The 25,249-nt window shown below is 39.3% G+C and overlaps 1 long non-coding RNA gene across 1 annotated transcript in view; it reads left to right on the top strand.

Moving 5' to 3' along the window:
• Positions 1 to 25,249, top strand: part of LOC107318268 — a 114,133-nt gene that overhangs the window by 79,123 nt on the left and 9,761 nt on the right. Inside the window, exon 4 of the long non-coding RNA XR_001557248.2 lies at positions 15,617 to 15,713. This is a non-coding gene — a long non-coding RNA (uncharacterized LOC107318268). The remainder of the gene's footprint in view (positions 1 to 15,616; positions 15,714 to 25,249) is intronic.

The raw sequence follows: 25,249 nt of genomic DNA on the forward strand, positions 1-25,249 counted from the left end.
TTAGGAAGTAACAGATCCGTGATTTATTTTTTGTAACTGAAGGGAATCCAGGCAACAAATTCCCATTTAATAGTGGATATTATTGCAAGCAGAGAAGTAATAATTATTTTCAGGATTTCTTGATCTATCTAATCAAGTCCCTGCCATTAGGGAGAAGGTCTCATTCTTGAATTGCACATTTCTTTTTATTTATCTTTTATTCCTTAACAGGTGATTAATGTTAAATATGCAGCTTATCTCTCTTTAGAAAAGAGCAATATGGATTTTGTTCTCAGGATAATTCAATTTCCATCAGTATTTTAACTTGAAAAGATTCAAGTTTTTTTCCTGAGGAATAGAAATATGTGGCTTAAAGGAAAATAAGTCTTGCTGTTGGTGAATGAGGAAATACCATGCATTTCACTTTGATGGCAGAATTAACTGTAGTCTCATGATTAATATGTTTCACAATTTAATTTCATGCTTCTGTTTATAAGAAACTCCCAAAATTCATGTATTACAACTAGATGTTTTAACCATTTTTTCGTGGATGAGTGGGGAAACACTTCAGCTCACGTATCTTAAGATGGAAGAGGAAGTATACAGGTTGTGGAGAAATAGTGTGTTAAACCCCACAGTTACTTGTCATAAAGAACTGCTAGTGGTTTAAGATTTCAGTAGTAGACATTTAAGAAATTAAACAGTAATATTAACAGAAGATGAGTTTTATGTGGAAAGATGTAGATGGCTAAGCAGGGTATGATAAACGTAGGTGAGCTCAACATGGGCTGGACAGGAGATGGCATTAATCATTTACTTACAATAGTAAGCAGAACTGGTGTCATGTCGTCACAGTTCACAGTGCTGCAGAACTTTGTAAGAAATAAAAATGTTGGGAGAACTCAATTTGAGAAGTTATACAGTCTTGGAAGAAGGAAGAAAACCTCTTGTTCTATTAAAACACACACACACACACAAAAAAAACTATCAAAAATGTCTGGTGTTTGGTTCTGAGAAATATTACTCTTTCTGCAGGAATAAGGAAAGGGAACCAGCTTTTACTTCTGTACTCCAAAGATTCTGTGCTTGTAGATTAAAATGTGATTGATTTCTTAATATTTCATTTGCCAGAGTGTTTGACGGACGTGGCCAGATTCACATCATGTCTCCTTGAGCACATTATTCTATGAGCACTTATCAGCAGTTGCTGTCTGTAAAATGTATTAGGTGTGTCTGTTAATGCTCTGACAGGTAATAAGTTCTCGGCTGGTTCAGGAGCTAGAAGTATTTGTTCATATTTGAAGATTAATAATAGCTTTAAGTTTGTCATTTAAAGGAAAAAGGAATCTTCCCCTCAGCTTGTTCCAGCCTCCAAACATCTCTTTGGCGTGTTATAGTTCTAAACCTCTGTGTTAAAGTACAGTTTTAAAGCGTATTTGAACTAGAGACTCCTGATCTTGGAAACTTGCAGCTACTGCTGAAAACATTAATAACTAAATCAGCTGAACTTGAATTTAGCAGCTGATTATGATGCAGGTGGTGTTTGCACATGCTCCTGCTGTACAGTGTTTAGAGACAGCCTATCTGCATCCCTCTGGCCTGAGTCATGGACGTGCTGGTGCAGTCAGCTTTGGCTACAACATGGCATACCTATAACGCTTACTGATGGCTGCAAATTGCACTAAGGAAGGATCAAGTGGGATTTTAGGACAAATTTCTTCTCAGAATTAAGTGTTGAGGCATTGGTGCAGGCTGCCAAAGGCGGTGGTGGAGTCACCATCCCTGGAGGTATTTGAGAACTGTGGAGATATGGCATTGAGGAACGTGGTCAGTGGCCGTGGTGGGGATGGGTTGGGGTGTGCCCAATACAAGGTAAACCAATTGGCAAGCCTATTGCTCCCTAGGACCAGACCTTTTTAATATTTAGTTTCCATCTCCAACACACAACTCAAACAGCTCCATACACTTCCAAGGGTGGAGACTGTGAGCTGTTTCCCTTGAGCTATCTCTGACTAGAGGAGATGGAGCAGCTTTGGAAATGTGATGAAAGCTTTTGACTATTTGCAGACCACAATCAAATGGAGGATCATGAGTTTAATGAAGTGTTTGATTTGAATGTAAATTAGGTAGATTCTTTCTACCAGCCATCTAATCCTCTTCAAAAACTTTTCAGTTAATTTCTGCTGTCATCTGCTTGCTTTCCCACTCTCCTGTATGAGACGGCTCAACAGATGCACATCCTTTCTAAACATGCATCTCCTGATTCCTGCCCTTTTATGTCTTGTTCTGTTGTGGTGTTTTTTTTCTTCTTCTCTGCTCTTTTCATCTCTTTGTGCTGTCTTAGTCTTCAAAACTACTGTCATGTCTCTCTTCTTTATCAACTACTGCTCCCATCTTCTGTCGGAATTCTTGAACAAAACTAGTGGAAGTGGCTTAATTCACCTCTGTTAACTGAATTGGCTTTAAAGTTGTGTTTACTCCACATTTGTTGACAGGAGTACATTATTCAACACAGCTAGATAAAATTGCAATCCAGGATGTCTTTTAATCAGAAACCTGCAATCTTCTGACATCTAATAGTATACTTGTGTATTAAATTACATTTCATCCTTAATTTCTTTCCCCAGATCAATTTTAGTTATGGTTGTAAGCCACTTATTTCATTGTCTTTTGTTCATTTACCTTGGGTTCCTCATATCAGGAATCTGCTGTACCCGAACAAACAATAACAACAACAACAAAAATCTGCTCCCAGTGTTTTAACATTGTCTGTTGCCTTGGTAATCCCATTGCATGGGTACTTCATGGTTATGTGTTTGAGACTTACCTTGTTCATACTGTATTGCCTCTGCTATGTTTGATAGCAACTAGGGAATTCTCTTTTGTTCTGTGCTTTGCCATTTACTTCAGAAGAGTTTTTGAGGTCAGAGATAGCTACAAAAATAACAAAGTTCTGTGTTGGGATTGTCCTACTTCTCAGTCCATTTTTCCCAAACTAAATGACACAGAAAGAGAAACACTGCAAAAGAAAGCAGGGCTAAATTTAAAGTTTGAAATTAAAAGTAATAGAATGTGGACAAATAGAAAACAATCACTTGACGTAATGCCTGTGTCCATAACCTCATTCCCATGCAGAGTATTGGATTGTGGCAATGGTGTAGGTCCAGCCTGTTGTTTCTAGGTGGTTCTGTATTCTGCATTTTACCATTGTTTCTTTGTCGGGAATGACGCTAAACCTGGTGGGCATTAATTAACCATTCCATTTCTAGTAGCATGAAAAATAGAGGATCCTGAGAGATGCCTGTTTTGAAACTTGCATTTTCTTGTCTTTCTGTCATATTTTCTGGAAGTTGATCCATTCTTCCTTATATGACTCCAGGGAAACAATATCAGTGTGATTGGTAGCATGGAGAAACGATCTTTGTTGTTTAATAGTTGTGTCACATTGTGCATGACACCGCTTGATGCTTTTTGGAATTAGAATTACCATCAGCAGACTTCTTGGGTTCTCCAGTGAGCTTATGTCCTGAATGAATTATACTAACTACATGAGTTCACTATAAGCCAAAGTAGTCATTGAACTTAAACCTGTAGGAGAAAAAGAAGGATATGAGTAAGATTCGTAATTTGTACAGTAATATAGATGATAGAAGAAGCCTAATGTGACTCATAACAAAATGGGTTATGATTTCGGGAATTGACTATAAGCTGTGGCTCAGTCCCAGAGGTTTCAGTTTTCCTGTCTCTTTGTACCTTCACTTCAAGCCATTTTTAATCTTCTAGTATTAGTGATGGAAGACTAAATTGTTCTATTTCGTGGCTGCAGAATGCAGTGTATTTAATGATACCTTTACATGTGATCTTTGGGGGAAAAAAAATGAATTTATGTACCATTTCATGAAAAGGAACAAAACCCACATCTCTAAGTTGTTTGGTTTCTTGTTGGCAATACAGTCAAATTAAAGAAATAAGTAATCTGATATGTTTTCAAGTTCTGGTCAAATTAAATGGTAATGTGGATTGGTTTTGACTTATAAAGTGTTGTGACACGTGAATGCATGAAGTCATCTGGGTTAGTAGGTCATGGTTTTTATCTCTCCTTCACTTTAGCATGAGCACAATATCAGAGAACTGGGGTTTGTGTTTGGGAATTCTGGATAGCTCTTTTTCTCCAAGGTCAGGGCTTTACCCTTTGCATTGAGCTTAGAACAAAACCTGTTCCATGGATATCTGTGCCTCTTACCAATTTAATACCTGGTTTTTACATGTTTTAATTCCTCTCTGAACCAGATTTCACCTGTAATGATGTTTATTTCTTATTTAATTAGGAAATACACTGGGGGCAGGAAAACTTAGCCCTGTGATAGTTATCTCTCCCAGAGGTTAACACTTAACTTCAATGGCAAGGCACATACCCTCCAGAGATGAGAGCTGTTCGGGCTGCAGTTTTGGCACCTAATGGAATTATTTAAACTGAACAGATCGAAGGGTAGAAACTGAGCAAAGGGATTCTGCTATTAAACAACTGATGGATTGCCTCATTCGCCTACAAAAAAAGCAGGCCTTCAGTGAGCACCACAGGAAAGTCATTCCAGTACAGTGTGAAAATCCGACAGAATTACTGAATGAATGGCCCTTTTACAGTCATGGGATCTAAAATAAAGCCTACAGCTGTGCAGCCAGGAACTCCTCTGTATAGCAGCAAAAAACACAGGACAATTCAGGGCATGGTTCCATGCCGAGCTTAATCCAGTCTAACAGTGGACTGGCACCCATATATCTTGCCTCCAAATAAATTAGTTTCCCGTCAGATTGGTGAGTCGCATTCCGCAGACGTGATGAATGATTAAATCTAATATGGGGAAAGGGTGAGGGACGTGTCAATGGAGTTAAGAGGGGAAAGGAAACAGAATTAAACCATCACTTTTAGCAGCTACATGCAGTTTGATGAAATTAAGCACAACATGAAACAGTGCCTTCAGAGAGCTTGGGTAAACTGGAGATAAATTAGAAAAAAATAATTGGAAGTTCCTTGCTGAGAGGAGTAAGTAGTACAGTGCACTTTTGAGGTATCTGTGCTAAGGAGAGCAACATTTGAGTGTTTTCTTGTGAAGAATTAATTCTCTCAAAAATGAGAACTTACCTGTATCAGACTTGGTTATTTCCAGTTGGATTTTTTGCAAATAGCTGAACCTTTTGGGCAGTTTACTTTTGATTTCCTATCTGCTTAGTCTGACCTTGTTGTACAACTGCAACAGCTGCTTCTGAATTTTCTTAGTTTGATTTTACAGATGTTGAACGTTTACCCATTCCAGTAGTAAACAAGCTGAAGCACCAGCTCATACAATCTTTTAATGTCCTGTCTGCAGTTCTTTTCTTCATCTCCATTCGTTCCTTTTCCCGACCGTTCTTGCTTTCCGAAAGCCCATCGCTGTTCACTTTCTGTGCCATCTTTTCCTCTTGGCACTCTGGGGTAGCAGAGTTCTTTATAATTCTGCTTTTTTTTCGTGCAGAGGGACAGTGCAACCCATTTGAGCCCTCCATCCATCTGGTGCAGCACACACGGAATTTGACATTGGGGCAGGTTTGTAAGTAGAGCGCTGAGAGCAATTAGCATCTGAATTCAGCTACACGAGGATAACAACAGGCGATTACACTCTTTAACAGCTGTTAAGTGGTGTTAATTGCCGGCTACAGACCACAGACAGAGTGAAGTGTATGCATACAAATAGGAGTTACTGTGCATACAAATGGACGACATTAATTAAATATTGTATTTTTCTAAATTGCACTTGTGATAGGTAGTTGTTGGGTCAAAGCAGGTGGCAAAATGAAGGTTTTACAATGCAGGGCTCAACATCATTAAGGTTAAAAAGCAATGTATGTTTTTGCAGCCTTTTATTTCCAGAAGTAAAAGAAAAAAAGCAACCAACAAACCTTGCTATTTACACTGATTGAGCCTGTGGCAAACAGAAAATAGTAAGAGACTAAAGCAAGTAAGATTCTATTCTCCTCTTTTAGTTCTGTTTCCAACAAGGCTTAATCAACCTCTGTGCTCTGGAAAGTACAAGGCGCTCCCATGGTACGTGCCCGCTTTCTCCTCACATATGTGGAAAAGCTCTCTGCAAACTCGCTCCCTTCTGCGCTGGGATGGATGAATGTGTTTTTGGAACATTTGCTTAGCAGATGGCTGTGCAACAACCTCTTAAATCCATGTGGGGTCTGTCCCATGGTTGCGCTTCTTGTATTGTTGCAGAATATCTGACTGAGGCTGCCCTCTCCTTTTTCAGCATTTTCATTCTCTGAAAAGCTTTTCCTGCTATCGTCTTCTCCAAGGTGCCTTTTTAAGACCTCCCAAGGCATCTGAAGGGAATCTGTCCTCTGAGAAAGGCTGATTAGATTTCTGCCTTAAGTATTTGCTTGCACTCTTGAAACTAAATGATTTTATCGGTGCTGATGGTTGTCATTGCTACTCCAGAGCTGTCTAAATTTTGTGTAAGTGCAACTGGTACAAATTACAGGATGAATTTAAATTTTTCCCTATGGCATAATTATCTATTCAGTTAAAAGCTCCCATGATTTGCACGTTTGTGCATTCACATTTAGTTACTGTGAATAGAGATATCCAATTCGTATACATAGAGGCATAGGCATTCCATACTCGCTTCCACAATGCTGCAGTGTGATATCAGTTCTACTGCTTAGAATGTGTGGCTGTAGATTTTCTACTAATGAGAGGTGCCCAATTAAGTCATTTACAGGACTACATATTTGAACTGAAATTAAATGCTTGTTAACCCTCTGACTTTAGCCAACTGTGGGCTACATGCAGCCAGGAAATTATTATGCTGTCAATCATATTTAACTGGAATTTCATGTGGGTTGGAAACGAATCCATTTCTTTTAAGATGCTGCTAATGACTCAAAGAAGTTTCAGTTAAAGGACTGTAGCCCTCAGTCGTGGTTTCAGTGCATAAGACCTGGGCTGATCACAAATAAGCAGTCTGCTATTGAAATGGTTTGCTGAATAAACATCAGCAAGGGGTGGATCAGTAAAACCTTCAAGTGCGTCTTCTCTCAAGTGCTATCTTGGGTTCATTGTTCTTCTTTTCTACCCGGAGGCCAGAGACCGACTCAATTAACTTGTGGGCAGGCTAACTTAATACACCACCCTATATACTGCACATCTTTTCTTCACTCAAGCAGGCAATTATATACTTTTTTTGTAGTTAGTTTCCTGCCACAAGTACCTTGAGAAGCAACTTCTTCCAAACAGCAGTTTGCTGCCAGTAAGTGTTTATTTAAGTATTCTTAAGTCGCCAGCCCTGAAGTAATGCCAAATCCTACACTGGTACAGGCTATCACTGGTACTGGTTCAGTTAGTGCTGAGCATGTGCCCTGGCCAAGCTCAGATAGCTTTCTTTTAAACCAGAAGATACTGCACTGTGTGTGTATCCACAGCTGGACAATGCTTCTTAATTTGTCTCAAGATCAATATGAAAAGCAATGTGCGTGCTTTTCCCTTTGCTTCCATGGTGGGCGATCACTATCTTAGATGAACAGATTTAGGATGAGCAGCAGCATAAGGGGTAGAAGTGGGCATACAGCACAGGGGCTAGCTCAGTGAGGGAGCCTCAAATCCCAAATCTGAAAGGGGAAAGCCCCAGGAAAGCTTTGCTGAAGCAGCTCTCTGCAGAGAGCATATGGCACGTGGCCCCATATCGTGCTGCGGAAAGGGGAGGTCGGCTGAATTCTGCCCTTCTGCTTCCTTCCTCCTCTTAATCTGTATCCAGTGGGATTATTTCACACAACACAAATCCAAATGTGTCTGTGTAAGGATAACCAACTGAAGTATAGAGAGAGAGCTATATTTATTTATTTTTTTAATTAAAAAGAATAAAGCACGGAGAGGATAATGTAGAGATAGCAGCATGTTCTTGACCACCAGCAGGCTTTATCTTGGATATCTGCTGAATCACAATGCTTGAAGTGAGAATTTGGTGTTCTTTATTCAGTGGGGAAAGACATTTGTATCTTAGTTGTGAGACAAAGCAACTTTCAAATCCAGTGTGTTATACAGCAAAGTTAGTTGAAGTCTATATTTAGAGTGTAGGATTGTATCAGTGACTAATAACTCTCGTGAAAATTGTAGTTTAAATAAACCACAAGTCCACATGACCTACAAACATACAAAACTAATTCATAAGCGTTGCTGTTACTTAATTATGGCATTAAGCTGTACAGGAAATTATAGTACGTTGTAAATATTTTGATTTGCTCTCTGTTTTTGCGTTTTGCAGTGACACACCAATCTATCAGGACTAAAATATAGAAAAATGCAAATGCACATTAACAGATTACTAATATATGAAAGAAATATGGAAATTGTGGTACTTTATTAGAGCTGCAAATCTTTTTTTCATTTGTGTGGCCTGAAAAATCTAATAAATAAAGGGTGAAAGAAACTTCATTTAATTAAGCTACTGCATTGTAGTGCTAGCACTATTGATAGAATAGCTATTTAACAACACTGTAATGAATGTTCAGTTGTCACAGCTTGGGAAGGTGTAATGCAGTGGTTGTTTTCCACGTTATTTCTTTGCTTTCCTCATTGTTATTTTTAAATACTGTTCAGTATCAGTCATGTTTTTGTTGAGTTATTTCCAATCTATTACAGAAAAGAACAATGTCGTGTATTTCTTGTTACTTAAGAAGTACCATCCTGATCAGTTTAAAAGGCAAGAAAATAAACCATATTTAGCCATTATCATTTATTGAACAATGTTGAGGGTTATATTAAATTAGCTGACTAAGTCACAAATTCATGCAGACTCTTCTTTGTCATCACAAAATCTCAGATGCCTACTAATATCAGTTTACAGTTGTTTATTCAGAAAGCCATTGTAAATGGTGATGAATGAGGAAGGGCTCAGGTGGGATTTTTATGTTCATGTGCCATTGGTCTGTGTTCTCAGGGCTTGCCAGGCATGTTGTCTAAACTGACCAAGGAGTTCTAGATGTGCATCAGAGCTCTAATCCCATCTACATCTATCTAATCCCATCCATTCTACATCTCCTTCCTTCCAGCTCTTTGCTTGTTCTGCTTCTGATGCACTGCACTTGCTCTGCCCAGCTGTCCCCAGCAGTGAAATATTTGCTATTGATACTCATGCTAGATATCAGTGCAGGTCTTTGCTAAAAGAGCACAAATGGTGAAATTCAACAGCTATGAAACAGCCATAACTTGGACATTCAGCATATTTCTAACATGCAAGACTGTATTAATGTCATTGGTATTATAATTATCCTTTGAGTAGTGTAAGCTAGTCATGATATGTAGCTGTTAATTCTTGTTGCAATAGGTTTCTATGGGAATAAGCTAGATAGAAAGAGAGGATTGTTCTTGTGTTGCTTTTACATTTCTAAACTCCATAGAGACCACTGTTTAAATAAAATCTAAGCCAGGCTGGGCAAAGTGCTCTGGTGTTCCCTGTTGAAACCTCCCCGAATCCTTAAACCATCAGCTTTTGTGGTTCACTGACTACCTGAATGAATTATTTTCAACTGATTTGGCACATCTTCAAAAGAACAGATGGTCCCATCTTTACTGCAAAAACAATAACTGCAGCAACAACAAAATAATCTGTAATTCTGCCTGGAAACTCCTTAACTACAAGGGAGAGTTTGATGACCATCTTACATTTCTGACAATTATCTCACGGAAGAAATATATTTAACAAGAAAATCACATTATAATTTACAAGGCAAAGGATCACATCTGTGGAACAGTTGTTTGAGGTTGCAGGGAGACCAAACTGCTATGCGTGAGTTTCTAATAGGACCTCCCCTACAATACAGCAGCTGGGAAGAGAGAAATTATGAAAACATGTTGTTGAGAGACTAAAAATAAACGTACGTGCATTACGAAGAAAAGGATAGAAGAAGAAAATGGGAACTAAAGATAGGGAAGCACAGTGTTGTGATAGAGAATATGCAGCAGAAGAACAAGGGATTTCAAATAGCACAAGTTGTCTGCATCACCCTGGTGTGTCGACAGAATAGCTTTCAATGGCTGTGATCCAGGAGTTCTTGTTAGAAAGAAGTAATCCAGTACCCCTTAGGAATGGGATTCTCTTGAATTTGCTTCTTAATTTCTGTTATTTCAGTAAAGGAAAAGCAATAGAATTGACAAAGTAATTTTCTTCAATTACTGAAAAGAAGGTAATTGGGTATATGGGAAAGACTGAAAATAGGGAGAAATAGCGCTTGCTGTATTAAATACACACTTTCTTTGGTAGTTTTTCAGGAAAATATTATGAAGCTGACATTTATTAAAAAGAAAACCTTTCCCTGTGCAATCTGCTTGTCAAATATTAATATGAAATCTGAGTTTTTTTATTGTTAGTATTTTAAAATTGCAGGCATGATTTCCAAGATACTAACGTATATAGGAGAAGAGTTATGCTTTTTCATGAAGGCCTGTGCCAGTGTTACTTCTTTGCCTTTCATAGGGAGATGTAATTGTTGGGGGCATGGCATGGAATGAATATCTGGGGAGCTGCTTTAACCACTGAGTTGCTGTACTTTTGTCTTTTCAGCTGCTCTCAGATGAGTTTGTCCTCTCTGAAATCACTGTTCAATAAGGTGGGAAAAGTATCTTTCTTAAATACAGCGTGCTGCAAACTTAGGCCCTGAACATCTGTTGTAGTGGGTGAACAGCTGGAATCCAGCTGCAGCCACTGTTGTTCTTATACTTCATGGATCATATGAAATCCTATGGGATGCTCCTGATGGAAAGCACTTTAGTTGTAGGTTAATATATTGCCCTCAGCCTGCAGCCCGGGTCCCTGCTCAGTGAGGGTTACGTTTGCTGTTTACACAGTGGCAGCAATAACCAGGACACATGGAAGCGTGCTGAGGTTCTAAATAATGATATTTGCTAAGTACACATTCAGTGGCACCCTGCCATTGAACTGACTGATTTCTGATGGCCACTTTGCCCCGATCCATCGAGATCATTGTTGACACTTGCTTATAGGACTGTTGTTTCTTCCTACGTGGGGAAAAAAACAAAGAGAGCAATGGCAACAATTAGCAATCAGCAAACAGCCTATAGCTTGATTACAAACGCAGGTATGTTGTTGAAATAATTTGTGTGCTGAACAGAGTAATTTTATTTTGCTCAAGTGCTGCTTAAATATACCTTACATTCAAATGTTCCTTGGGGGAAAAAGCCATTACATGAGAAAGAGATTCCATTTGTTCTCAGAGAGATCGATACAGCTCATCTGCTTACATGGCTCTAAGTGGGGTAATGTACATTGGGGAAAAGTCCTCTTTGTGAATACTGCATGAGCAGACTTATTTTTTCTTAATTACTTCATACTTAATTACTGTGCTATGAGGCCAACGTTTAATCTTAGTTTGGGAATCTGTTTTTCCGTGGTTTGCTTAGGAAAGATTAAGGTAGGTATTTAACTGTGGGACTTGAGCAGAAAGGTTTTTCCAGCACATCATAAAAAATGGTGATGCAAAATAAAATGTCTTTTATCTGCTTATGCTCAGCGGCTGACAGTTCTTAGGTCTTTAATTTGTATATTCTCTTTTCTGACATCTTTCTCATACTTCATTTAGAAGTGTAACTCTCAACCATTTTGTTGTCTGTCAATTGGAAAACAGAAATTTCACCAATTGCCAACTTGGTTTCAGTGCTGCCTGTTCTGTCACTCTCAGCTCAGCTTCAGATTTAGAATCTCTAAGTGGGAGATGTACCTTTGGTGAATGCTGACTTTGTCACTGTCATACAGCATTTTATTGTGGGCCTTAGGTTTTGTGGGCTTTGATGTTTCATTTTTATTTAGTGTGGAACAAGTAGAAAATTCAAAACAAGTTGCAATCAGAGCTGTGGATTGGCTTTGTTGTGGACTTTTGTGCATTTCAAAGCCTTTTCATTAGCTGAACCTTTTTTCTTTATATATATGTGTGTGTATGTATATATATATATATATGCATTTAAAAAGCCAGCTGTGCACATGCAAGGATTTTTCCATTGTGCTTTGCCTGCAGTCTGTCCTCTCTCTAAAACTGTCAGGCTCTGGATGTTTGTTCCTTGCAAATGAGAACTGGAGGAAAGGATTTTGGCTGGGAAGGATTTGCATCAGCAGCCAAGCCAGGGCAATGGGATGTGTGCTGTTTTATGTCCTGTGGCTGGATAAGCTTATCTGTGCAGATGCGCTATGTCCTGCTGTGCCTTCAGATGATGCTGATACACACATCAGTGTGATGACATGGCTGTTTGCTGCTCAGTCCAGAGGGCTGCTCCCAAAGAGGCAGCAGAAGCTCAGGCTGCTGTCGCCAGTACCTGTGGGCTTGTAACGTTTTCTGAAGTGATCTTCAGAAACATTTGTTTTTTTTCCTGTCTGAAAGTGAGGAGTGCTTACCACAGTTCTGATCAGTTATATTTCATATGAAAAGGAAGGTCTAATAACTTGCTTCTTGCCCATTCCATAACTCATTGCTTGAGCTGTATGGGCTTTTCAGTTATTGCAGGTGTTTTCATGTCTCAAGCTAATTTCTGTTATAATGTGGGGTCCTATTTAGAATTGTGTTAGAATTTAGTGAATTGGGTCAGCTGGATGTGTTGTGTGATATTTTGTGCAGATACAAAATGGGGCAAGGACTTAGCAGAAGAATAGCAGATATATTTTAAAGAGGTAACATGTATGTGCAGGAATCTTCAGGAACCTCACATGAAGATTATATATAACTTACCATATTACAGCTTCCTTGCTGAAGGAACCAGAGGGTAACAAGGCAAGGACTTTCTTTGATGGATACCGTTGCTTTACCCAGGTCTGCCTTATTTGTGTCTTGCTTAATTAGTTTGTATTTAAATCTCTTGGAGCAAAATGTTCTTGGCTGCACATTGAGATCTCGCTGGAGGACTGTGGGCCCTTTATGGCTCCAGCAGTGATAACTGGTTTTGGTATGACTTCTTTTTATTTTGAGTGAAAGTGAGCAGATTAAAGACCGCAGCTGAGATGTTTACAATTGCAACATGGTGAACAAGCAGATAAGGTAATTTTCCTCCTTCTGCTAGTTAACAAAGCAACACTATAAAGATACTTTTAATTTAGTTTAGTGTTGTGAAGATTAAAGCTTAATTAAAAAGCTGATATTAAAAAATATATATATATAAAAGCACTGGAACAGCATAGGAAAAATAGAGAGTCATAATTATGGTCCAGCAAACACTAATCACTTCTTATGAAGCTTTGGAGCAGTGGTATTTTTTTTTTCACTCAATCGGGAGTAATTTTATTCTGATCATAAATTGGAATAACCAGAACATCCAGATCATGGCTGTTTATAAATTAATAAGGACAGTTGGAAAGAATGTGTTATGCTCTCCATAAAATACAGAACAGCGAGACATTCTTTGCTGGCCCATTTCTTTAAAAATCTCTTGCACAGCAGTCAGGGTGACAGGCTTTGTGAGGACAGAGAAAAAGCTGTCTTCCCGTATTTCACATGGCTTGCATAGAAATTCAGTTATAGAATATTGAAAGATGTGTTATTTTCAAATTCGTTTTCAAACTTTATGAATTGGAAGTGGTCAGATGTTCAAGTGGGGACAGTTTTTTTGTTCAACAGAGCTACGTCTATGTGTATCAGGTTAAAAGATAACTGGGGGTCTGGGAGTGCCGTATTCATCCTATTGAGTTTAACATCATTGTGTAAAGATCCTGTTTGCCCAGCATAAGGCAAATCAAGACATGAGATGATACTTTTTCACTGCAAGATTCCGGTAAGTAATCTCTGTCCATGACAAAGCAAGAGTGCATGCAAAATAGCTTCAGTTTATTAGCTTTGTTGAGAGCTCTGTTACTGGTTTCTCCAAGAACTTGCTCATAAAGTACGATCTATTATCCTAGAGAAGCAACTCTAAAAGCCACTCAGCTTAAGATGCCCTTTCACTGACTTCCTCTGTTCATCTTGTTCGAGCATTTTAAACCCACCTTCGACTGTACTTAGCATATTATTTCTGCACAGTCGTTAGTTGAATTAGTCATTTAGCCTTTCATCAAAGCAGTATTACATGTATTACAATATTGTAATAACTACTACAGAGGCTCAGTCCTGTGACTTCTTGCCCCAGGATGCTGAGAAAGCTGAAAGGTTATTGTATTCAAGGACAAGCTTATGGAAATAAATCTAGTGAGGTTGCTGAGCAGAGTAGAAACTGCCTGCCCAGGATGTCTGTGAAGTGCGAATGTCTGGAGGCTGGGGAGAACGTGGCTGGAGTATTTCATCCCTGTCTGCCCTGTTCCAAGACTCCTTCATGGTTGTCTTGTTTTGTCCATTGCTGGAGACAAGATATTGCATTACCTGGAGCTTTGGTCAGGCCCAGTAAGGGCACCTGTATGTTATCAGGCACTTCTGACATTATATGTATATGTATATGTGTATATATATGTATATGTGTTCAAATTCTAGAATACTGTTTTCTTTCTTTTTTCTTTTCTTTCCTTTTCTTTTTTTTCCCCCTAATCAACGCATAAATGAATTTTCTGGTTAGCATATATGTATGAGCTCCACCAGGCAGACCTACAACTAATGCTTTTTTCAAGCTAAATTTCTGCTTGTGTTATCTAAGCTGTTAATACTCTTCATGGTGTAAATATCTCCGTAATGTTCCTGCAAAACTTAAGAAAAATCTCAAAAGTTTTATCAGAAGCATCGCTTCAGGAAACTCTCCCACACATCCCAGCTTGGATTATTCTTTCAGGAACCAAAGATTATGACACACTGAAGGTTATGTAATTTAATATCAGCCAGGAGCACGTGAAGTTCAAAATGACAATCGCTATTTAGAAACATTTCTTCACAAAGACTTATTAGTGTCTAATATCTGCTTACAGAAAAAAAAACCCCAACTGTGTGAATGCATTCCAGTCTACCACTGTATAATTTACCCTGCCAGAGACTCAGCCTGTTTATGTGTCTGACTGCATTGTCTTCACTAGACTTTAAAAAAAATATATAAGAATTTCCATGGTAACCACTGCATCACACAACAAAGATGTGTATACACCACTTAGATCTTTAACGAGGCAAAGCCTTGGATGAAATGTAGCCTGCATTTGTTTTCATATTTTGTTTTTCTAGCATAATATTCTTCTTAGTAAAATCTTGATTTGTTGTGGGTATTTTTTTGAGAAATTCTAATTTTACATTAAAAAGCAGCTTACAACCAGCGTGTCTAAAATAGCAGAGTTCTGATATAAAGCTGTTAAGTTTGGGAGCCATTCATGCAGATGTGAGCACTGAGCTGTGAGAGAAGAGAGGGAATGGGTGTGAGATGACAGCAGTCTCTAGTTCTTTGTGTTATTTCTGCTAGACGTTATTTTGCTATATTTCATTTCTTATCACAGTAGAGTGATAAAGTCATGGTAAGGTCACAGAGTTTGGTTCTTAAGAAAAATATATGGGTACGTATAGTTACACTTTCCAACTGAACATGTGAAAAAAAGTGGAAGCTGTTATATTTGTCTCTAACTCTTTTAATGAAACTTTCCCTATTCACACAAGAGCTTCTGTCACTTTAGCAATACTCTTGTTTTTCTTTCTGTTACAGGCAGCACTCAGCTCCCAGACCTGCACTGTGATCCATCCGTCCTGCAGGGAACTGGCTCTGCTTCTTACATGTGCCGTTTAACACCTGGAGGGCTATGGTGAGTAGCATCAGTGGGATATACATATATTTTTTTTGGTTCAAAATCTAAGGCAAAAAGAAAATATCCTATCTGATATCCTACCTGAAATTTGATCTTTTGATTGCTTCTGGACTGAGGAGCTGTGAGCTGTGCCTGAAACTGCAGCATGTGGCTGTGGGCCTTCTGGCACATCATGCAAAGGTTCTGGTAGAGGCTGCCTGTTGGTATAGAACTGATGATGTTAGAGTTGTTTTCCCAGTGAAATAAGCAGAGGTGGAGACTCTTGCCCTCCCTCCACATTGTGGAAATACTTCATTTTTTTGGCAAGCGGAGCTGCTTGCCAATATTTAGCCCTCAGCAACTTTTTATGATTGAGTTATAAAACCTGGAAATATGAGTTTATAATGAAAATGCCAACACCACATTAAAAAGAGCAGGAGCAGTGAGCACTGCTGTAATGATATTCTTTTCTTTGGTTTTAATTCTTTCTCCAAACCAGCTTCCTTCGGTGCTGGAGGTGAGAGCTGTTCTCAGTACCTGCTGCTCTGAGCACGCTGTGCGTAGGTGTGTAGGATCCAGACTCCCAGAGGGGCTGTCCCAGCACACAGCCAGTTTTTGTGTTGCATCATTCTAAGAGGGAGAGCGACAATTCAAGGGATGGGATGCAGTTATCATGGGGAAAAAATGCTTCCTTTCTTTATTTGGTCTGATACCTAGAAGTTCCAATAAGTTGACTTGAATTGCTTCTTGTTTGCACTCATATAAATGAGTACCAGACACCCCTGATTTCACAGGAAAAGGAAAGAGCTTTCCATCTCCTTCTGGTGACAAGAGTTAGTGGTGCATTGGGGGGAAGGCTTTGAAAATGCTGAGAGCTTCACCTAACAGTTTGTTCTCCTTCTGCACCTCCTGTTTGTCTCCTTTCATCTGTGTGTATCTTCCTTCTGTCACGAGCTAACTTGACAGAATGCTGGAGTGGAAGATTAGGTAATTAGTAAATTAATGCTACTTGACTATCTATTCTAATAGAGTGTCATGCATCCAAGCAAAGAGCTGGGAGTTCATCATGCTAGCTATCGATTCTCAATGTGCAGCAGATCTCCATGTCCACCCAGGCAATCCTGTGCCGTCGTTGTTGTCCAAAAGTTGTAATGAGTCAGGTTTTGAAAGTCATCCTGGTTATGGGGGGGGCTACGAAATGTAATGGAAGACTGTACCATAATGAAGCCTAGCAACTGTTTTGGTAAAGTTTTGTTGCTTCTTTCACTGATTTCATTCGTATGCAGTGAAAATCTTTGTGAATATGTGCACTGCACACCCTAACTTCATTTCTGCACTTAAATATGAGATGTAAGTTCTTAACGAAGTCCATAAATGTGGAACATGAGTGTATGTGTTTCTCCTGGGCTCAGTTGGAGAAACCCCATTCTTGAGACAGCTCTCTCAATTGCAGAGTTCTGAAACTGGAATAGTGGAGTCAGGGGAAATAAAATATCCGTGGATTAAGTTGGATGACAAGTGGTAATAAAAGTAAAATGAAGGCAGATTGCAAATTCAAAGAAGTGTTGAAAGTTGAGATGTACATAAAGGCTGTATGCTGAGGGAAAGAAAGCGGTAATATTTCTTCAGCAGAACTTAAAACTTTCAAAAAGTGGGAATGGGAGGATCTATTTGTGCAGTATATTATTGCTTTGTGCCTTGGCTGTACAATTTTCCCCAGCATTAGACCTGTATTTTAAATAACTGTTTATATTGCTATGACAACCATGTTGACTGGCCATTTCTTTGCTGTTTTCACAAACTAAAAGAGCATAAAATCCCAGAACGTTTTTGCAGCACCGTGTAGTCCTATAACCCATCTGTGATCTAGTTCACAATGGTCACAATGAAGAGAGAGTCTCATTTGCTCTTGCCATTTGTCTGTTCTACTCTTGTTTCTTTTCACCTAAAATGTGTCCTTCAGAGGCAGGATCTCATTAATCACTGTCTTTTCCCAGCAGTATAACTCTAGTGATTTTCAGAGATTACCTGTAACATGTAAGCAACGCATTGATGAACGATCCTTTGAAATTTCATGTTCAATCTCTCCACTGTAAGTCTATTTCTTTTAATATTGCAGCTTCTTCTTTATAGATAATTGCACCTTTCTCGATTGTCAGATGCTCAGAGTAATAAGTGGGAAGAGAAGAACGCTGTAACTGAATCGGTTGTGAAATGACATCTTTTATCTCTTCCTCCTCCTCAGTTCCACCATCATTTAGGCACAACCTAGATAAGAGGGTGCTCTGCTATTCAGCAGAGATGACCAAGTTGTTTGGCATGGGGTTGGCACTAGCAGCCTTAATCCGGAACATGCAAACTACTAGAAGCCCCAGTCCCTGCCTGGATAGCCCTGTATGCATTTTCAAACTCAAGGAAATACTGAATGTATCCTTTGAATATGTATTAACAAGTAGCGGCTTTAGAGTTGTCCAGGATTTGTTTTTTGCTTAGGACCATGTATGGGTGGTGAGCCAGTGCCCACAAGAGTAACTACTGCAGGTGGAATGAAACTTTTTGGTTAATGCTGTAACTGCAGAGCAGCATTGCGTGTCCATTCCTTTTTAAAAAGATGGACACCTTTCCATGAATTCCATGTTTACATTCACACAGCTGCTGAATCTTTTATATGCAATTTCAGTGAAATAACGTCTCCTGCAGTGTTAGTCTGTCAGCTCCTATTCTATTCAATTAAAAAGGGCAGTGAATACAAGCAAAAGCACTCTGTTTTTCTTGAGGTCTAATCTTTGTAAGAAAAGAAAAAGGAATTTGAGATGCGAGCAGCAGTGCATTGTGGTACAGCAGTGCATAAACAGTATTTTTTTTTGTTCTTTTCCTGATTAGGTGTTTTTCAGTGGTGAGGTAACAATTTAAAAGAACTAACTCATTATATGGAATGACTTTGTCTGCTGTGATACTTTAAAATCATCTTGCGACACTCCGGAGCTCAATGCATAAAATATTAGGTTCGTAAGTAACTCTCCTGCTGGATAGAGCCTTTTTCTTTCAGAAGTTAACCTAAGGATATGAGAAATCCATCCCTGCATATAGTGTCTGATCTTGTGCCAGTGCCTAAGGATGTCCTTGGAAAGATTCCCATCTTTAAACATTGGATCAGGGTCCACGATGCAGTAGCTGAAGTGCTGAGGCTTGGATTGGCTGCATAAAAATGTGGTGTTGCTGTTTTTAGAGTAGAAAAATGGCTGGGAGAACATAGGTTGACTGTAGAAATACTGACAGGAAAAAGGGAGAGTTGTGTGAAGGCAGAATAAGGTAATTTGTAGAGGGAAAAACTTGGGAACAAGAAAGGAGTACAATAGGTGTTTTTTTTTCCAGTTCACATCTCCTGTGACACATACGGGAGAGTAAAACTAGCCATTTTCCTCCACACAAATGGGTAAATATTATCCTTTTCTTCAACAATACGAAGGGTAGGACACAGAATTACATCACACAGTGAAGTCAGGGCTGACTATTGTGGAATGGCTGAGATACAAGTGTGGAGATGTCCTGCTCCCCAGGAAGGCATTATTAGCTGGCTGCAAGATCAGTTGTCTTATGCCCAGAATTATGGGACTAACAAGGCTGCACATGATCTTGAAAACACATTCAGCAGGGAAGGAGACAATCCCTGCAGGGAGCTGTTGTAGGTTTTTATGGGCTTTTGTCCTCATATTTGTAAGCCTGAAGACAGACTACCTTAGAATGGCAGAATGGTAAGCACAACATGGAGCAGAGGTTTTGGTGATAAGCCCAGGATTGTGTGTGTTGCTTTCTTAGTACATTATGTTTAATGACTGTTTTGTTTTTCTTGTATATGTGCACTACAGTTTGTGCAATTAGTTTTTGGTCTGTGTATCCTCGTATCTCTGTAACTGTAACTGAACAACAGCACATTATTAAAGCTGACATCAGGATTGATGAGGCCTTGGTGCCCAGCCATGTGCTTTGAAGAATAAAGCATGCACGGGCAAATCCACAAAACCAGTAACCTCTCTGGACAAGTAGGAACAGTGATATTTTGCATTGTGTGGTAGCAATACTAGGAGCCAACAAAGAGGCTGGTTTCTCTCCCAGAGCTATAGTGAATTCGATGGCACTGCACAGAGTTGGACATATATTAAACAGAGCCATGTTTACTTGTGCTGCATAAGAATCACAAGGGAAAGCAAAATCAATGTTTTCCAAATGGAATAGAAAGAAGCCGTTAGGGAAAGAAATGGTATTTTCAAGCTTCTTTGAAAGGCAGCACAAACAATGCATAGAGTAAAATAAAATAAAAAAAAATCCTCCAAGAAAAGTCATTTACAAATGTCTTCTTCACTATATATTTAACTTTCCTTGGAGGTTAAGACACAGTTGGTCCTTGGTATTACTTTAAAAATGGAGTGTGTGTGAAGAAATAGGCTTTGGAATTGATATTTTGAATTGCAAGCTGCACAATGCATTTGTAGAACCTGACAGCAACAGAAGACTCTCAGATTTTAGAGTGGCACTCAGATGACACTGAGAGTGCATGATGCAGTGGTATAATGAAATGGAGATCAATGTTAAAATGAATGTAACACCACTGAGGAGTACACACAGATCAATACCCTTGTAAGCCATGGCGTATAATCCTGCTATATAGGGTCTTGTTAGATAGTACAGTCAATTCTGTTTTTCTGCATTTCTCAAATGTACCTTTGACTTATCTGTCCCAAAGACTGTATTAAAATGTCCTCCTTTTGGAAAGTAAAGGCTTGAATCTTTGTCTTCCCCTCCATGCACGTTAAAGAAAATATGCGGTGCATAATAGTAAACTCCCAATCCTCCAAAATGTGAAATAGAAAGATAAGGTGAATAGTCAGCACTGATCTGAGTGTTTCAGTAAGACTTTGAAATACTATTTTATCTTCATTGCCTGCCTCACTGCCCCCTCCTCTTCCTTCCAAAAGATATTTTAAGCGCAATTACTGAAAATGCAGTCTCAAGGGAAAGGGGGAGGTCAGTCTTGCAGCCCTCACATTGTGCAAAGAACACGCTTACGGTTATTTTCCACCTTCTGATTTTTAGAGCTTAAAACCATTAAAAAAAGATCAGAGAGTTTCTCTCCTTTTCTGATGCATAGATAGCCTTGGAAATGGAATGTGATTATTAGTGTAGACTGAAGTCTTCACTGTCTCATATATGTGTGTGTGTGTATAATATATCAGCACGTATAATCCCTAAAGAGCAGGGGTTATCCACATTTCTTCTCACACTGCAGCAAATGCAGTGACTCTCGGAATCCCCATGCTTTACCTTTTATGGTTGGGTGATTTGTAGGAACTGATGCCAGTCAAGCTGCTGTTAATGACTCTAGCATGTCAAGTCAAACTGCTTCCTGAAAGGAAGTAGCCAACATAAATATAAGAGAGTAGTCAAAGTTTATTTCCTTCTTGACAGGAAATTTAGTACTGGAAGCAGTGAAAATGATACTCAAATCTGCCTTCAGTTGATCCCCTTTAACTGATTACAACATGTGCCGATAGCAGGCAAACATTATTTATCAGTGTATGTGCTGTCATGTAAGCAGAGATCAGGAAGTACGTGAACCAGCACCGGCAGCAATTAACTGGAACACTCATTACTCCTATACTACGAACTTTCATTTTTCGAGTCCTGAGTTTGCCAGCCCTTAATAGCAGTATCCAGAATGCACACTCTTGCCTGGTTGGATATTGTAAAATAGTTTTTCTTTGGTGATGATGGATGAGTGAATGGCTCCGTGGACATAACAAATTAAGTTTGGGGTATTAGACTGTAATTCTATGAAACCTCACCACTCATCACAGGTGAGGTGGTGAGAATTGCATTTTCCATTTATTGCTATTGTGTTTTAGTCTTGGGTTTCCTTAAGGCATGTGTATTTCTCTCAGCCCCTTAGAATGAGCAAATTGTTGTTTCCAGTTGCAGTTGTATGAAGTATAATACATCTCAGTTTCTAGTTTATATTCATCTTATCTTTCTCCACAGTTATGGGCATTTGTATTCTTCCCTGCCATTTTCAAAAGATGCTGTTGATTCTACCTATTCATTATTAGAGCTCAGGTTTTGTACTTGTTTGCTCATTGAGACGATTTTATTATTTTCACTGGAAAGCACATGTATTTATAAAGAGTGTGGAACAGCTAAAGCAAATAAAAATAAATTAATAAATACATAATTAAAGTGGTACTTTGGGGAGAAGTTTCTAGGCACAATCTAATAGCAATGACTGTGGATGCCATTAGCGCTGTGTGTTGATTCCACATCCCCTGGGACAGTCTGATAATTTAGCTTGTATTTTCTAGTTCCTTTTGGCCCTAATAGCTATTAGGATCATTAAGTGTAATCTGCTAGGGACTTGGGATTGTAGTGCCTTTGTGAGTCCAAGACTGAGTCCTCTTATAAGGGTACAAAGCTGATGAGAAAATAGAGCACTCTCCTTAGTCTGTCAAGACCCTTTTCTCTCCCATTCCGAGCTCTTCTTTTTCCTCCAGTTGTCTACACCCTGCCACTTGTCACAGCTGTTTATGAGCTACAGTTAATCTTCACTGTTTCTGACATTGGCAGCTCTAAATTACCTCTGCCCTCTCCCACATCTATCATCCTTGTGTTCAGGTTGGCAGCTGACCTCATCTACTGCAATGTTGGGTGTGTAGCTGGTGTGTGGAAGGAAGAAGACCAGATTGATGTCACTGCAAAGACCGCTCTGAATTAGACACTCTTCTTTCAGGTTGCAGATAAGGAAACATTCCTTCTCAGAAAGACTATTGAGGCAATGGCACAGCTGCACAGGGAGGTGATGGGTCATCATCCCTGGAGGTGTTCAGGAACCACAGGTATGTAGCACTGAGGGATGTGATCAGTGGCTATAATGGGGATAGGTAGACCTTTGGACTTGGTGATCTGAGATGGCTTTTCCAACCTTTGTGACTCACAGTGCATCTTTGGCTTCAAGAAGTTCAGCGCTGTTCTATAGGAAAAAGCAAACACTTGTTAAAGGGGCTATCCAATGTCATATTAATTGGCAGTACTGACAGTATGTATGTAGCTGCAAATAAAGGATATCACTTTGTTGCAGAGAGAAGCACCGCAGTATAAAGCACAGGCATTTGACTAATCTGTCACTCCTTGCTCGAATTTGTCTGAAATTTATTGCCAGTTAGATATAATTTCTCTCTGTTTACTGATTTGATAGAAAGGATGATTTACCAAGGCTTAACATCACATTGAAAACTGACCTCTGCTCCAAGGGGTAATGAGTTGTAGACACATCCCCTTCTCTTTGCTCCTGTGCCTGTGAGTGATTGCACTGCAAGGGCAGGACCTATTGCTGCTGGTTGGGCAGAGCAGCACTTCTGGCAGGTTGTCAGAATGACTTTGGGGTCAGCCTGCTCCCAGCCACTCTCAGCTAGGAAGGAGATATTCTTTACATGAGTACATTTATATATATATAGGGAGCATAGATGAGAGGGAAGGAACAGAATAGGGAATAGCAGTGGGTAGAACAATGAAAACAGCAAGAAGATAAAAGGATTAAAAATACCAGCACATGAAATGACAGATTATCATTATCCCTACTGTCGCTTCATGATGTGGTTTGGCGTTGTTTGACATTGTCTTGGCTGACTACCACAGCTCAGTCCCATATTTGTTGCTCATCAAAAATGTACTGGAAACTAATGCCTTCTCTCAGAGTGTGTATCTGTTCTGGTTATGGGTTTTTTTTCTTAAACAGCCCTGATATTTGTTTCAATCTCAACAATACCCATCGTCTCACCTTAATTTACAGAGTCATAACTAGCGGTATTTCTTTCCAGCATAAAGAGTGCATTGGAACAAATGCCACTATTTATCAGCTGTAATGCAGTCCTTTGTAAAGGTCTTATGTGAGCGAAGAATAAAAATGCAATGAAAGTCTCACAATAAATACCCTAAATCCTTTATTGCCTATTTATGGTGTAATCTCTCTACAGTTGTACAATATATGGCTGTTTAGAAAAAGCTTCAGAATACAGTTATATGTTTTATTTACCAGGAGATGGCAATGGTGATCTACTGCAGTATTAACTTATATACATGGGGTCCATGTAACTCTTTTGCAACGCAACAAACTTCAGTATGAATGAAGCCAAAGCATCCCAATACTTCCTCATTTTTCTGACTTACTGCAATGGCTGTTATTCACTGTATTAAAAAAATGAGTCTTTTTTTCTTCTCATTTTTGATTGAAATTGCTGTCGCCAGGTTGTTTTAAAGATGTCTAAATACAGTCATAATTGTATCTGGAAAACAGAATATTATTTAAAAACAGGGGAGCCAATGTCATTGAATTAGATGTGCCACATGTCAGAACAAATCTGATGACTGATGAAAGTAAAAGCTGAAAAGAATGTATCAAAATTCAACTTGAGTAGTTAATGAAATATAAATTATAGGTTATGCTATTAAAAATAGCTTTATAATTTTCTATTAAGCTGCTTGAAGTGTGGTCTTAAACTATGCATATGGAAACCATTTTACAGCCCCTGAAGTTATCCGTGGTCTGTAACATTGTCTGAGTTGTCACAGTACTTCAATGTATCATAAAGTATGCATTGATTTTAACTGAATTGATGCAGCAGAAATGTTCGTGTGTAGAAGTCAACTGCCATAAGCAGTCATCATATTCACTGTGTTGTCTGCTGTTGTCCATTTGTTACTTTTTCCCCCAGAAAACCTGTGCATGCTGACAAGGTTTGTGTGTTCACTGGGTATTTGCCAGCTTTCCAACAGAAGCAGCAGCAGGTGGTTCCTTTTTGTGTTCGCATTGGGGGCGTGTGTATGGTCCCTCTGCTCTCCCATGTGTAAGTGGTCTGGGGACAGTGCTGCTCACTGACACTACTCTGGAGACCTGGCATCATGCAGAGCATTACTGTCTTTCACCAGGGAACTGCTACCACAGTTTTTCCTTCGGTATTCTGAGATAACACAGTCCATGCCTTATGACTGTCAGTATGTGGCTCTCAGTTGAGAGGTTTATCCACCCTCGAGTTAAAATATAAATGCTTAAACTGCATCTGCTCCTTGTTATCATGTCATACACAGTACGACCAGTTCAGATGTACGGTTTTACAAGAGACTGTGCAGCCTTGTCATTGCCAGTCCCACAGTGCTTGATATCTGAGGATCCCTTTTGACTGCCACCATATACTTAAGCTGCCTTCATGCTGGCTTGCTCACATGCTGCTGACAGTGACTCTGCCCCAGCATGGAGTGCGGTGAAGAATTTCCCCATGTTTTACACAGCTTCTCATGTGAATGTTGCAGCCCCAGTGAGTTTTATCTTGACTGTACCCAAGCTAGTGCCTTGAACCTAGCTTATGTGTGTGTGCTGGTGCTGTGTAGTCACAGTGGTGACTGTCATAGAAATATAATGACAAAAGTCAGGTCCCTCCATGCACTTGCTTGTCCCAGGGATGAGGCGCACACATCCTGCAGAGGATCTGCTGTGACCATGTGGTTATTTC

The sequence above is a fragment of the Coturnix japonica genome, chromosome 9 (genome assembly GCF_001577835.2).
Source record: "Coturnix japonica isolate 7356 chromosome 9, Coturnix japonica 2.1, whole genome shotgun sequence".
Lineage (NCBI taxonomy): Eukaryota > Metazoa > Chordata > Aves > Galliformes > Phasianidae > Coturnix > Coturnix japonica.